We start from the raw sequence: 4,380 nt of genomic DNA, 5'->3' as shown, positions 1-4,380 counted from the left end.
GGCGCATCCGCGCCTAGGATCCCCTCCGTCACTCGGAGCGCGAGGGTTACAAGAAAGGTGGGTAGCCTTCCTCCGGATTAGTAGGGGCAGGGTATGCCGGAACACTCCTCCAGGGCTGGTGGTTCTTTGCCGGGCACCAGATGGGCTACGCCCGGGCAACATCCTCCCAGGCGTCCGGGGCTTCCCTCCTCCGGCCCGCGGTGTGACAAAGTGCCCAGGGACGGGCTCCACGGGTCCCGGGCAGTCCTCCCCCCGGGGCGCCCGGGCCCGAGAGCTCCGTCGGTCCTCCCCGTGCCTGAGGCCCAGCCGCTGTCCCCGAGCCCCCCCCGGGAAGCAGAGCCCACCGAGCCCTTGGATCAGGCGGGAGCCCTACCGCTATGGCTCGGCTCTGGGCGGGCAGACGGGAGTCCTTTCAGTTGCCGGCCATCTGGTCGCTCCTTTCCCCTCGGCCATCTGGTCGCGCGCAATGCTTTCCTATAAGGGGGGCCAGATGGCTTGGGTGGCCTGGAAGTCCAATGAGGGTCCATTCGCCTCCCGGATCCCAGCCAGGGCTCCAGGAGGCCGGGTGCGTTCACCCCTTGGGTCCCCTCCGTCACCCGGAGCGCGTGGGTTACAAGAAAAAAGGGGGTAGCCTTCCTCCGGATTACTAGGGACAGGGTACTCTGGGACCCCGCTCGATCCTCAGCCGGCAGCTGGATGGGCCCGGATGCCGCCCCAGCCTGCCCCGTCCCCGCCTCCCCTCGCTGGATCGGGTTCAGGAGCTCCGGCTGGGCCCCTGGGGGCCCGGGGAGGGTGGCATCCCCACCCTATGCCCCCGCAGCCCGTGGGCTAGGTAACTTGGGTACTTCGGTGCTCATAAGGGTAGTAACTATCCTAGGGTCTAGTTTCCGAGTCTTGACTTTCTAGCTATACCAGAAGTGTCCTTAAACTGTTTATTTCTAAACTGTACTATTTCTATCGACTATACGCATTACGCGTGAGTGTTTCCACTCTGCACCTGAATCCCGTGGTCCTTATACCACTTACTTAGTATATGGTTTGCGTGGCCCCTAGGGCCTAACTGTATTACTTACCTGTGTGACTTAATGTATGCTTAAATAAGACTGTGTTGTACTTACCTCTAATCTCATAAAGAGTGCTGAGGGTTTGACTAGAATAAATACACTTTATTTTATATATATATCTGTTGTGGTGTCCTTTCATTTGGTATTCAAGGGATTATATATGGTATCACAGCTGGCTTCACATGCCATTCAGAGTTTAGCCTACGACTGCTCTTGCCCATGCTACCACTAGGATTGCTGGTCTATAAGGTTGACTTTACAACCAATCACCATAAGGGTATTTGGACTGATATAAGGTGTACACTAGAACTAGTGACATCATACATCCGGCCAACTTCTCACAGACTCCACCAAAAGAGCCTCGGTCCGACATTCCGCCTTCGGGTCCGAAACAAAAAGAACTGGTAATAAATCCGGACACTGGACATGTTCTTACCAGAGAAGAGGAAATTGGACCTGCAGGAGGATTACCACATCCCTCTAAAGATAAAAATGTGGGTACTAACTAGGGCTGGGCGGAATTTGCGGAATGCCTCTTCGCGGAATTTTGAAAAAAAATTGTGGAAATTGAGCGCACAATCTGAGGGACCGTGTGCCCGGGACTGGGGCTCCTCGTGCTTGGGCAGGCTCCCCGATCTCCCCGGCCTGGCTGCGTTGAGAAGCAGGGACCGGCCCCGGGCCTCCTGATTTTTGGTCAGGGCCTGGGATCCCACGTCCTGCGGCCTGCCAAGTGTCCATCTGCCTGGGACAAGAGACCCTGATGCAGAGCCCCAGAGCCCTGCAAGGGCAGGCGGGAGCCCTACCGCTATGGCTCGGTGTGGGCAGCTGGGAGTCCTTTCGGTCCCGGCCATCTGGTCGCACCTTTCCCTCGGCCATCTGGTCACGCGCAATGCTTTCTAATGGGGTGACCAGATGGCCGGGCCAACCTGGAAGTCCCGATGAGGGCTCATTTGACTCCCGGATCGCGCGGGTTACAAGAAAGGTGGGTAGCGGCCTCCCCACCCCGGGCTCTGTCCTGGCTGGGTCCAGGGGCCCAGTCGGGCCCCGGGTCGGGGACCTCGGCCCCGGGCCCCTTCCCCCGGCCTGCCGCTCTGCCAAGGGCCCGAGACTGGGGTCTGTCAGTCCCGTGCAGGCCTCCCCTGCTTGTCGAGGTTTTCTGCGGGCCCCGGGTCGGAGGGCCCGTCGGGTCCCCCACGCAGCCTCCATGGCTGGGGCCCAGCTGGGGGCCCTGGGCCTCCGGCCCCCCATGCCCGGGCACCCGCTCACTCGTTCGTTGGGGCACAGAGCGACCAGATACCTTCCCTTCCGAGCCCGGCCGTCTGGTAGTAACTTTCCCCTTCGGCCATCTGGTCGCGCACGTTTCATTTGGCTATCTTCCCTTCGCCCATCTGGTCGCGTGCAGTGCTTTCCTATGGGGCGTCCAGATGGCCGGGCTCGCCTGGAAGTCTCGATGAGGGTCCATTTGTCTCCCGGATCCCAGCGAGGGCTCCAGGAGGTCAGGTACATTTGCGCCTTGGGTCCCCTCTGTCACTTCGTGCGCACGGATTACAAGAAAGGGGGGTAATTTTCCTCCGGATTACTAGGGAGAGGGTCATTCAGACCTCTGAGTGGTTTGGCGATTCTGAATCAGGGGAAGGAAGACCCGGGGCCCTGCCTGCCGGGGCCCCCAGGGACCTGGGTACGCTCCTGCCTCTCAGCCCCTTCCCGATGGTCCTTTCTCTCTGAGTTTTCTGGGGCAGACCCCTGTGAGGTCCGTGGATCCCGAGACAGGGGAAGGCAGCACCCGGGCCCGCCCGAAGCGGGGCCCCCAGGGGCCCGGGTACGCACACCTGCCTCTCAGCCCCCTTCCCGATGGTCCTTTTTCTCCGAGTTTGCTGGGTCAGACCTCCGTGAGGTCCGGCGATCCCGAGACGAGGGGAAGGCTGACCCGGGGCCCGCCCGCCGGGGCCCCCAGGGGCCCGGGTACTCTCCTGCCTCTCAGCCCCTTCCTGATGGTCCTATCTTCGCCAGGTTTGCTGGGTCAGACCTCCGGGAGATCCGGCGATCCAGAGACGGGGGAAGGCAGACTCGGGGCCCGCCCGCCGGGGCCCGGGTACACTCCTGCCTCTCAGACCCTTCCCGATGGTCCTTTCTCTCAGTTTTCTGGGGCAGACCCCCGTGAGGTCTGTGGATCCCGAGACAGAGGAAGGCAGCACCCGAGCCCCCCCGAAGCGGGGCCCTCAGGGGCCCGTGTACGCACACCTGCCTCTCAGCCCCCTTCCCGATGGTCCTTTTTCTCCGAGTTTGCTGGGTCAGAGCTCCGTGAGGTCCGGCGATCCTGAGACGGGGGTAGGCATACCCGGGGCCCACTTGCCGGGGCCCCCAGGGGCCCGGGTACGCTCCTGCCTCTCAGACCCTTCCCGATGGTCCTTTTTTTCGCCGGGTGACGGAAGGGCACCACCAGGAGTGGAGCCTGCGGCTTAATTTGACTCAACATGAGAAACCTCACCCGGCCCGGACACTGAAAGGATTGACCGATTGACAGCTCTTTCTCGATTTTGTGGGTGGTGGTGCATGGCCGTTCTTAGTTGGTGGAGTGATTTGTCTGGTTAATTCCGATAACGAACGAGACTCCTCCATGCTAACTAGTTACGATACCCCCAGCGGTCGGCGTCCAACTTCTTAGAGGGACAAGAGGCGTTCAGCCACACGAGATCGAGCAATAACAGGTCTGTGATGCCCTTAGATGTCCGGGGCTGCACGCGGGCTACACTGAACGGATCAGCGTGTGTCTACCCTTCGCCGACAGGTGCGGGTAACCCGCTGAACCCTGTTCGTGATAGGGATTGGGGATTGCAATTATTTCCCATGAACGAGGAATTCCCAGTAAGTGTGGGTCATAAGCTCGCGTTGATTAAGTCCCTGCCCTTTGTACACACCGCCCGTCTCTACTACCGATTGGATGGTTTAGTGAGGTCCTCGGATCTGCCCCGCCGGGGGTCGGCAACGGCCCTGGCGGAGCGCCGAGAAGACGATCAAACTTGACTATCTAGAGGAAGTAAGAGTCGTAACAAGGTTTCCGTAGGTGAACCTGCGGAAGGATCATTAACGGCGGAGCGGCCCGAGCGACCTACGGCGCCAGCCCGAAGCCCTCAGCCCGCCTCCTGCGAGCACGCACCGTAGGCACAGGGCCCTGCCCTGGCGCGCCCCGGCCGGCGGAGCGGTCTGCATGGGGCGCTGGGGTTTAGAACCGGGACTTCGGCGGGCCCCTGCCCCCCCGTGGAAGGCCCGACTGACGCGTGAGGGCGGCCCCCATCCCTTGTCCCTCTCCGAGACG

General features: G+C 61.4%; 1 pseudogene; it reads left to right on the top strand.

Moving 5' to 3' along the window:
• Positions 1 to 3,487: 3,487 nt before the first annotated feature.
• Positions 3,488 to 3,979, top strand: LOC146868531 (18S ribosomal RNA; annotated as a pseudogene; the record flags this gene model as incomplete).
• Positions 3,980 to 4,380: the final 401 nt, after the last annotated feature.

Source organism: Triturus cristatus, chromosome 1_2, assembly GCF_964204655.1.
Source record: "Triturus cristatus chromosome 1_2, aTriCri1.1, whole genome shotgun sequence".
Taxonomy (NCBI): Eukaryota; Metazoa; Chordata; class Amphibia; order Caudata; family Salamandridae; genus Triturus; species Triturus cristatus.
This window is presented reverse-complemented; position numbering and strand designations above follow the sequence as displayed.